This window comes from Camelus bactrianus, chromosome 3 (genome assembly GCF_048773025.1).
Source record: "Camelus bactrianus isolate YW-2024 breed Bactrian camel chromosome 3, ASM4877302v1, whole genome shotgun sequence".
In the NCBI taxonomy this organism is placed as follows: Eukaryota; Metazoa; Chordata; class Mammalia; order Artiodactyla; family Camelidae; genus Camelus; species Camelus bactrianus.
In genome coordinates, this window is record NC_133541.1 from 164,101,737 (window position 1) to 164,112,698 (window position 10,962).

The 10,962-nt window shown below is 53.9% G+C and overlaps 1 long non-coding RNA gene and 1 other non-coding gene across 2 annotated transcripts; both read right to left on the reverse strand.

Moving 5' to 3' along the window:
* Positions 1 to 5,735: 5,735 nt before the first annotated feature.
* On the reverse strand, positions 5,736 to 8,976 carry LOC141577241 (uncharacterized). The gene is made up of 3 exons (XR_012506152.1): positions 8,788 to 8,976; positions 6,082 to 6,239; positions 5,736 to 5,943 (listed from the first exon to the last, which is right to left on the reverse strand). It is a non-coding gene; the product is annotated as an uncharacterized LOC141577241 (long non-coding RNA).
* Positions 7,279 to 7,387, reverse strand: LOC141577261 (U6 spliceosomal RNA). The gene has a single exon (XR_012506156.1). It is a non-coding gene; the product is annotated as a U6 spliceosomal RNA (small nuclear RNA).
* Positions 8,977 to 10,962: the final 1,986 nt, after the last annotated feature.

Genomic DNA, 10,962 nt, shown 5'->3' on the forward strand with positions numbered 1-10,962 from the left:
ACTCGGGCTGGGTGTCGCGGGGACCCTCTGTGCCCGTTTCACTTGGGTCGGTCGGTCAAGGGGCGCTCCGGGCAGATCTGAGACTCGGAGGCTCCCCCACCGTCCCGTCGGCCTCTCCGTTGGAGACGGGGAGGTCTGGCGAACGAGCCCTATTCCTCCTCTGCCGGGCCCTCCCGCACTGTTTTGCTTTTGACTCTTTCTTTTCTCCTTTTCTCCTACCAGATTTTGGGCGTCTTTGTCTTTCGAAGAGGGCGGTGTTCTGTCGGAGTTCCGCAGGTGGTCTGATTGGCCGAGTGGGTCCGTCGATGTGAGTTTTGGTGTATTTGTGGGAGAGGGTGAGCTACGAGCGTCCTTCTACTCCGCCGTCTTGCTTCTTCTCGGGTTATTTTTGAAGAGTAGGTGCTGGGGATTGAACCCTGGACCTTTATTTTTTGCATGCTAAGCATGGGCTGTACTGCCTGATCTCTAGACCCTCCCCACCGCAACCCCCCCCTTTCCCACCGCCTCCATAGTACTCGATGAATCTCCTACCTAGATATCTATGCTTCCTTGGAATAGGGCCGTCGTTTTCTTCATCGGATTGATGCACGTCTGTGGATTCGTCTCGTTTCTCTCCACTGCGGTGGGTGGCATCGGGGCGTGGGGTGGGGTGGAGTGGCGTGGGCTGGGAACAGTTCTTCACGTGTAGAGGTGGAGCGGAGCGATGAGGATGGTGACTGTTTCCCCGAGTGCTCGCGCCGGGTGATGGAGGCCTGTGGTCTGACTTGGAAGAGGACTCGGGTGACCAGAACAGAGCCCGTGTGGGGGGTCGTTGTGGAGGGAGGAACTCCACCCCCCCCCCCAGCCCCAGCCAAGGCACTCGTACCTCATCGAGGGACGGTCGGCCGAAAACAAACGAAAGCTGTCAGAGGTTTGGGGGTGGGGGTGAAGGGGTGGGTGTGTGTGTCTGTGTGTCTGTGTGTCTGTGTGTCTGTGTGTCTGTGTCTGTGTGGTGTGTGTGGTGTGTGTGTGTGGTGTGTGTGTGGTGTGTGTGTGTCCCCGTTCCCCGTACCACGGTCTCTGGTCGAGGCCCCCCCGAGCGGAGAAACGCACGCCAGGCCGTCCGTGCTCCTGGTTGTCCGGCCGCGTGTCCCTGCCACCCAGAGATCCCGAACCGTCCCGCTCGCTCCCCTGCCATGTGCCATGTGCCACCTGCCTGTCGGCCGGGCGCTATTTTAGACCCTGCGAAGAAGTCGACCGGACGGACGGGCCGGGCCGAGCCGAGCCGAGCCGATCTGAGCCGAGCCCGTCCAGGCTGGGGTGGGTGGTGCTGGGTTCAGAGGAGTGGGGTACAAGCGGGAGGCGGGCGTCGATGGAGGGGAGGGGGAGGGGGAGGGGGAAGGGAGAGGAAAGGGGAGGGGAGGGGGAGCAGGGATGACGATGGTCTGGGGCTTGGCGTGTGGGGTGGGGGTGGGAGGGATGGTAGCCATCCTATGACTTTCTCTCCCTACCCCGCCTTTTGCAAGTCTGTTAGAGTGACAAGGTGGTGCTGGTTTCTGGCTGGTGCACACCATAGTGATTCTGTTCTTCTTTTTCCTGGTCTTTTTCAGGAACCCTCGTCCCGAGGGACTGAATCTAGTGCCCTGTGCTGCGCGGTACGACCTAGGGGTCGAATCTGCCAGGAGAGGACTTACAAGGATTTGGAGGATCCTGGAAAACTGCTACCATCCAGAATCCTACATGGATGTTCAAGATCTTGTGGATGGACGGACGGACGGAAGACGGATCGAATGGAGGCCCCGCCCCATCCCCTGGACCCCTTGGCCCAGGAGGATCGTGATGGGTCTGGAAAGGACTCTTCCGACGAGGGTCTCGGGATGGACTTTCTCGGTCTGCGGAAGGTGTTTCTGCACAAAGAGGAAGAGAGGGGCGTTCTCGGCCAGAGAGCCCGAACCGCCTCCTTTCAGGGATCCGCTCCAGTCAGGGTTGGGGTCGGGGTCAGAACGCAGCCACCGACAGCTCCCCTCCCTCGTCTTGGCTCTCCAACTTGGGAAACCCTCCTCCCTGCCCCCTCACCCATCTTCTCGTCAGCCGGCCTCCAGCTTCCCCGTGCCAACCACCTCTCTCATGCTGCCGGACTTTCCTCCTCCTTGGGCTGCCAGGAAGCTCTCCCGCTCCTCCACGTGCTTTGGCTTGGAATCCCTGACAAACACAAGCGGTGCTGGTGGGCGGGGCCGTGGGCGGTGGCAGAAGGACTCCCTTCATCTTATGGGAGCGATTTTTATCTCCATAGAGGTGGCGATTGAGAAAACACATAAAATCACTCAGAAGAATACCCATGTGTAGTATCCCTGACCTAGATCCGTGTCTGTCTGTCTGTCTGTCTGTCTGTCTGTCTGTCTGTCTGTCTCTCTCTCTCTCTCTCTCTCTCTCTCTCTCTCTCTCTCTCTCTCTCTCTGCCTCTCTCTCCATTTCGCTATTCTCTGTGTGTGTGTGTGCGCGCGCGCGCATGCGTGTCTGTCTGTCTCCCTTGTCTCTCTTTCCTCTCCTCTCCCCTCCTCTCCTCTTCCCTGTTCTCCCCCCTTCCCCCTCACCCCTCCACTCCTCTCTTCTCCCCTCCACTCCTCTCCTCTCCCTCTTCTCCTCTCCCCTCGCCTCTTCTCATTTCCCCTCCCCTCCCCTCTTTTCCCTCCTCTCCTTTCCTGTCCTCTCCCCTTTTATCCCTCCTCTCCTCTGCTCTTTCTCTCTCTCTCTCTCTCTCTCTCTCTCTCTCTCTCCCCCTCCCTCTCTCCCTCTCCCCCCCCTTCACTTCCCTCCCTCCTCCCTACCCCCCCAACCCCTACCTTCACAGGGCCTCATAGATTGCAATCGGTTTCCATGAAATGTGATGAAGAGGGAATGAATTTTAGAATGATATCCCCATGCCATCGAATCCTTCTTCCCCAGGGATAGCGACTTATTTGTGGTCGTGTTTGTTTTTGTTTTTCTTGTTGTTGTTTTGGGGCACATCGAGGGCGCAGGAGGCGTTGGGAGTGAGGGTGATGTTTCTCTTTCTGTCTGTCTCCTCCTTAGGACGGATTTTAAGAGGAGGGAGGACTCACAGAAATCTACCATCTTGTCTCGTACTGCAGCTGTGTTTGAGCTTCCTATACGATCTGGGCGGAACACTCCCCACCCTCACCTCAAGCCGCCATTGCCGCCCCCTCAGCCCCCTGCACCCCCGTCCAGTCCCACACTTGGGGCGGTGGTTGGGCATGGGGGGATGTTGGCGGGGTGGTGGTTGGTGGGGGGTGGGGGGGTGGAGGAAACCAGAAAACAGACCACTGTGGCACGTGGGTGACTGGGGCTTCAGGGTGAAGGAGGATGAATAAAATGGCCGGAATTAGGCTAACGGATTGCTTCTTCTTTTTTTGGCGGGGGGGGAGGGGAGGATCATTAGGTCATTCATTCATTCATTCATTCACTCATTCATTTGCTGGGGGGGGTGTCATTCGGTTTCTTATGCTCGCCCTGAAAACGGTCAACTGTCCTGACTGACTGGTTGCTGCTCACGGTTCCAGGCCTGTTGTTGAAACTGGAAGCTCTCGATCTTACTGTTTCTACTGTATTTCACTCATTGAAAGTCATCATCATGCTGGGTCTCTGAGTCTTTCTCCGAGGAGAAGGTCGGTCACGGGACTAATGACCTGACAAAATAGCCTGAGTGACCAAGAAGGCCACACCTTGAGTGCTTATGAGATAACGAGATCTAACCACCAGCCTCTATAGAATGGGTCACCTGGAGGCATCGTGACACCATTCTGAGTCTTCTGATGAGAAAACGATTCTGTGGATGGTGATCGATGCCCGATTGTTTGAGCTATGGCTCTAGAACCACCCCACCCACTCCATCCCCAAGGTGGGTACACAGTTTTGAAGACGCTAGCCTGCTGTGAATCCCCTTTGCCCGGCAGAGTGATAAAATGGCCTCTTTGCTTCTAAGCTCCAAGACCTTGTCTCTGGATTCTTGGGCTCGTCGGGGATGGGGGCCGATCTTTTGGCAACAAGCGTGCTTCAGAAACAGCGGATGCCCGAGAAGGACACTCTGCCTCTCCCTCTTCTTCCGGGCCTGAAATGGGGAGGAAAAAAAAAATCGCTTCCCCTGGAAGCTGGAGTCCGGAGCCCGCCATCCGGAGGGACTTCTGGCTTGGCCTTCTCCTGGGGTGGGGGGGGGAGGGCACGACACTGCACGTGTTCTTTGTCAACTCCCTGTTTCTCTCTTCTCGAGTTATCTCTTTGGGACGGCTCCCACACTGGGTGAAAACAGACAGACAGGCTGGTATGTCTCCCTACCCCACCCTTCGCCCCCAAATGACTGATCTCCTGTCCCATCAGAATCACCACTTGTTTTCCAACGTGGCTTTCTTGGATCCTGGAGGACTTGTAAAGGAAAAGCCCAGCTGGGCTAACAAGCTAAAGTCACAAATCTAAGTGTGATAAGTGTCCGTTTACTGATCTAAGTTCTGCTGGGCTAACTCGTAAATCTGAAGTTTAGTGTCAGTTTACTGGGCTAACAAGCTAACTCGTAAATCCAAGCTCAACAAGTGTCAGTAACGTGATCTGTTCCAAATTGATAAGCTCCAGTGTACTGATCCTTTGCTTTTTGTTGTTTGAGTCTTATTGGCGAATAGACCCATATTTGTAATTAACCCTATGAAACCTCATGTGCACGTCTTGGAGGTGCTCAGAGCTTCGGAGCAGAAGCCCCTCTGAGCCCGCCGGCGTAATAAATCTGAGTACTCCAACCCTCAGAGTGGTGCTTGTTTCTTGGCTGGCCTGTCATTTCCGTAACAGACTGATATCAACTTAGAGCCAAGATGGGCGCAGAACTGAAGGAGCTTCTCGGCTGGCCTAAGAAGCCTGTCGTCGTGATGTGGGAGGCATTCTTTACGAGGGACCTATCTGATTAAGTGCTTGACCGCCTTTTGGACTTTGAACCAACTTGGAGATAGGAACTAGGATGAGAGGGCACCCGAAATAGCTCAGCAAACTCTTCTCCATCCTTAGAAGACAGACAGACAGACAGACAGACAGACAGACAGACAGACAGACAGACAGAGTGTGTGTGTGTGTGTGCGCGCGCTGCGCGCGCGTGTTTGTGCGCGTGCGGGGGTGTGGGAGAGGGAGGAGATGACGTCAGCGTACTGGACACTGTTTCAGTGACATGGGGAGTGCTGTCAACTAGGAAGGAACGTCATGTATTCTTCAGCCTTGTGTCTGTACAGGTGGGTACACTCAGGGTTCCAGAAAGGATGGGATATTCCTGGCAGTCGTCTACTGCCCTGGCATCGAGGGCTGGCTGGCTGGCTGGCTGGCTGTCATCCAAAGTGGAGGCTCTCGTGAAAGGGACGGAACCGAGTCCCGAGGAGATGCCTCCTTCACTGACTTTCATGCAAACACAGTGGACCACAGCCTCCGGAAAGAGGGTGGGTGGCACACGTGGCCCCAGTCTGTTCTGTCCATTCGGCAAATGGCCTGGGTTAGGGGAAACCCAGCATGGCGACCATCCGACAGGCCGACCCACCGACCCACGGACGTGCTCGGTTTCTCCCAGCTCCCTGGATGACCTCCCCCACCCACCCCCACCCCACCCGCATTCCTTCACCCACCGTGGTGTCTGGTGTCAGGGCACTTGGAAGATGACTCCCATTGTTCAATAGACAGGGGCAGGAAGATTCCTATAGGACCGCAAAAACAGTCAACTGGCCATACATACATACATACATACGTACAAACTTTTTGTCCCCAGAGGCCTCAGACCTCCTCTCTCTGGACCCGCTGAACCCCAGTAACTGGCCCCCATTCAACTGCCACATAGTAGGGGTCATCCAGACGTTCTTGGGATGGTAGGTATGACTTCCAAAGGGGTTGAAGCCTTCCTTCCCCCGCTGCAAGCCTGATGCCCTCAGCATGGCCAGGACACTGCTACAAACAAACAAACAAACAAACAAATAAACAAACAAACAAACACACACACACCACCACCACCACCACCACCACCACCACCAACAACAACAACGACAACAAAAGACAAACACATGCGTATGTGACTTGGGGACATACTTTCCGCAGCCTCCAGGGACGAAGGCACTCGCTTCACTGGGTAAATCCTACGAGGCTTCACTAAAGCGCTTGCCAACTTACTTCTCAGAAGGATCGATCTCTGCCCCCATCACCCGCCATCATCAGGCAAGGTCGTCAGAATCCATGGGAGGTATAGACTAGAAGAAGAAGTAGAGGAAGGAGGAGGAGGAGGTGGAGGAGGAGAATCAGTGACATGAGGTGTGTACGACTTCTTGTCTCCAAGAGGATTGAGTTTTAAATTTTTTTCTTTTCAGATACAAGGGAAAATAAACTTTTGTTTTTTCCCCTTCCTTTCCTTTTAGAGGCGGACACCCACATGGTAACTATCATACCTCTGTCAGCAGAATGGAACCCTTTCTCTTTTTCTCCCTCCCTGACCCTTCTGGGATTCAGAAATCCTCCGTGAGGATTTTTCTATTCTTGGCAGCAGAGTTATTAGCATCATTGACTTGGAGGCAAAAACTTAGGTTTCCATTAAACTGGGATAGACATGCATGGATAAGAGATACTAGTGCTACTCGTTTTCCTTAGGGTTCCCCTGTGTCTGTGGGGCGTGTGTGTGTGTGTGTGTGTGTGTGTGTGTGTGTGTGTGTGTGTGTGTGTGTGTGTGTGTGTGTGTGTGTGTCTGTGTCTGTGTCTGTGTCTGTCTGCCTGCCTGCCTGCCTGCCTGCCTGCCTGCCTGCCTGCCTGCCTGTTTATTGTAGGAACTCTCTGTCAATGGAAGTATAGTTGACTTACAATGTTGTGTTCATTTATGACGTACGGCATAGTGATTCACTTATTCACACACACACACACACACACACACACACACACACACGTATACTTTTTCAGGATAGGTTATTACAAGCTATTGAACATAGTTCCCTGTGCTAGACAGTAGGACCTACTTGTGTACCTAGTTTGTATAGGGTGGTTTATATCTGCTAATCCCAAACTCCTGATTTATCCCTCTGCCCTCCCCCGTTCCTCCACCCTACCCTGTCCCCTGTGTTAACCATCGGTTTCTTTTCCATGTCTGCGAGTCCAGTCTGTTTCTGGTTTGTAAATAGGTTCCTTGGAGTCTTTTTAAAATGGAGTTATTTATGTATGGATGGGTGTCTTGACTTACTTTCAGATCCCATCTAGAAGTGATGGCATAGGATATCTGTCTTTCTCTGGGTGACTGACATCACTAAAGCTACGGAACGCTTCACGTATGTGTGTGTGTCGTCCACGTTCAGGGGCCGTGCTGATCTTCTCTGGATGGTTCCCGTGTTAGTCGATGTGCTGTGGCAGCAAGCGCTTGCCTTAGGGTTTTTGTCTCAACCTGAAAGCCGGCCCGGAGACTGAAAGTCTTCTAGTTGCCTCCACTATCTGCCTAGGACCATCTCCACGAACGTTTCCCATTTTCTCTCACCCTTTTGTCTTGGCATCATTGAGTACTAAAATGCTCCGTCTCCTGAAGCCCTGCAGACTGAAGCTGGGCAACGGGAGGTAAACGTCAGAGAAATGGCCACAACAGCTCCTGTGGAAACCATCCTAGGGCCTGTTTTTGGAGGAGCCGCTCAGAGAGTTGAGCCGAACACCCCAGGACATCATCAGAGGCATTTCATACTGCTCGAGCCGTTTCGATGACCCCGATGTGTGGAAATCTCCTACCAGACTGACCCCCTACTCCCGGCCCTGAATCTGGTTTCTCATCTGCTCCAATGATTAACCTTTGTGCTGTACTTTGGTTTTCCACACAAGTGCCTCTTAGGCGATACCTGACTGCTTGCTCCCTAGGCCTAGCTTCAGAAGCCCATCGACACCACCGCCTCCTGAGACGAGATACTACAACTGTTTCCTTGAACAGACCTGTTCTCAGAACTAAGAAACTGGGTCCATGAAACGCAGGCCCTCTAGGAAACTATTCCCTCCCTCCTGCCCCCACACCACACGCACGCATGCACGCTCAGACGCACGCACGCACCCACGCACGCATGGACGCACACGCACAGTCAACAGCCCAGCTTTTAATGTGTAAAACTTCCAGGGAAGTTACAGAATAGGGAAATGTTGGGGTCCAGAGTAGGCTGCCCCAAAATGTGCCCGATGGACTATGCTGAATGAAAGGGACTTCACAACTGGCCAAGGGGGAGGGTATAGGTCAGTGGTAGAGTGTGTGCTTAGCAAGCAAGCACAAGGTCCTGGGTTTAATCCCCAGTACCTCCGGTCAAAAATAAATACATAAAATCGAATTCCTCTCCCCGCCCCCCCCCAAAAGTATACACTGCTGTATGTCAACTCTGTCTCAATAAAACTGGAAGAAAAAAAGGAAAAAAAAAATGATTTAACAAAAGAAAGAAACAAACAAACAAAGAACTGCCCGAGGCAAGAGGAACACTCTGGCCCTCCTTTCTGCCTCCCTGGAAGCAGGGGAAAAAGAATTTTGTTTTTTTAAAGTCTCCCATCCCAGAGGAATCTATCAAGTCAGAGGTCTGCTTCCATGCCCTTCCATGATTCTCAAACGGTGTAGTGGGGTTTACCCAGATTAGGAAAAGGAGGGGACTCCTTTGGCCTGAGACCAGGCGAGATTCTCCCCCTCCCTCCCGCCTCCCTCCGTGCAGTTGGGACGGGGTGGCCTAAGGGTGGGGAAATTGAAACCAAAGAACAAAAGCCGTTCAACAGAGAGGAGCCGGAGGCCAAGTCAAAGGCTCTGACCTGAGCACAGAGCTTTCTGCATTTGAATGAAGCGATTGAACGAGGCCCTGCCGAATGGATCCTCCTGACGTCCCCGCCCCCGCTTCCAGGAGACAGTCAGTCGATTTGGGACCGATCGGTGGAGAAGGCCTGGGAGGCGGCGGCGGCGGCGGCGGCGGCGGCGGCGGCGGCGGCGGCGGCAGAAGCGGCGGCGGGGGCGGCGGCGGAAGCAGCGGCGGGGGCGGGGGGTGGTGGTGCGCGGGCGGGGGCGGGACCAACGGTCGCTCCAACTCTGCCTGCCTGCCTGCCTGCGGGGCTGAGGCCTGAGGGCCACGCTGGTTCCTGCCACTCAGGGAAACTTCTGCGGGTGTTGCCGAAAGATCGCCCTCCCCCACCCCGTCCCTGACGAGCCAAATAACCCAGAGACAGGGTCTTAGAGTTTAGAAGAAAAGAGGCAGCTTGATTGCTTTGCTGGGCAAAGGGGACTCACAGCAGGCTAGTGCCCTCCAAACTGTGAACCCGTCTTGGGGTTGGGGTTTCATGCTTCTGTGGACGAACAGGTTGGAGCATGAAAGGGAATCACAACAGGCGGGAGCACAAAAGGTGCTCATGATCAACAAGGGTCTCTGATGAAACTTCCTCCTAAATCTGGATGAGTGTCTGGTAACATGGGACCTCCTGGTGGTCTAGTAGGTCATCAGCCCGTGACCTTCTTTATCTGGTCAGACTCACCTGGTGGCACCAGCGCCACGGAGGAACTCGGGGTGGGGGGTGGGGGGTGGGAGGGGGCTGGTCGTTCTCCTGAGCTTATCCTCCCGTGACTCCCTTCCTGGGGAAAGACTCAGACGCCAAACATGATTGTCAAGTTGAACGATCAGAGGAAGGTCAAATCAAACAGTTAGAATCGACAACTTTAGCTGTTTTTAACAGTGGGCCTGGAGCTGGGAGCGGTGTCTGGTCAGTCGAGTTTGCTGATCGTTCTAAAAGCAAGCAGTAAGCATAAAGCCAAAAATTGGCTTAGCCTAAGTGCGGCCACTTCATGATTCCTCCTTCACTGGGGGCTGAGGCGTGGGGGAGGGCGGGGGTGGGGGACAGGACTGAGGTGGCGGCGAACTTCTCCGTGAATGCTCGGAGCCGAACTGCTCTCTGGGCCGAGGTCTGAAAAAGGCCTGAGTCTCAGCTATGACAGATTCTCTCTCTTTCTGGGCACATGGACTGACTCGCCCCGCATCCTCCCATCCTGTCAGACCCTTTGGACACACACCTCCACCTGAAGAGTTCTTTGGCCTCGTCCAGAAAAAACAAACACACGCACGAACAAAACCAAACGAGCACACAGAAACCCTGCTGATCTCCTTGGACCCCATTCACTTCGGAGAGTCCCTCTCGTAGAAATCCCCTCTGCTCGATGATTTCACCACAGCCGCCTCCCTTTCTCCGGCACAGTGACCCCCCCACCCCCACCCCTGCGTGGGCCCTGTCCCTCTACCTATCAAAAACCAAACCCCAGGAGAAAAGAAAATCAGAATGCTGTTTTGAGCCACTGGATCTGTGAAAGGAACCAAACAGAAAGCTGAAATAACCAAACCAGCAGAACACCAAAAGCGAACAGACAGATACCCCAGAAAGAAGGGCACGCCGACTCTTGCCCCTTTCCTTCCTGGAATCAGGACATAACATAGATCTACACCCCACCCCCCCACCCCACCCTCCCCAGATGTCTTCTTTATGCCGGAACGAGAGTGACGTTCTTATTGTCAACGGTGCTGTTATGGAAATGACAGGCCAGCCAAGAAACAAGCACCACTCGGAGGGTTGGAGTACTCAGATTTATTACGCCGGCGGGCTCAGAGGGGCTTCTGCTCCTAAGCCTTGAGCACCTCCAAGACGTGCACATGAGGTTTTATAGGGTTAAGTACCAGCTTGGGGTATTCGGCCAATAGGCACGCAATAGCTTTAGCAACATCATTATCACGAAAGTAGAGGCAGTGAGGCAGCAAACCAACATTTCAAGGCCAGATATGTCTCTTTGAAAATCCAGCTGGCTAGCAAAATATGAACAGGGAATCAGCAAACCGGCACTTATTAATTTAGATTTACGAGTTAGCCCAGCAGAACTCAGATCAGTAATCCGACACTTGTTACACTTAGATTTGCGACTTAGCTTGTTAGCCCAGCTGGGCTTTTCCTTCACAG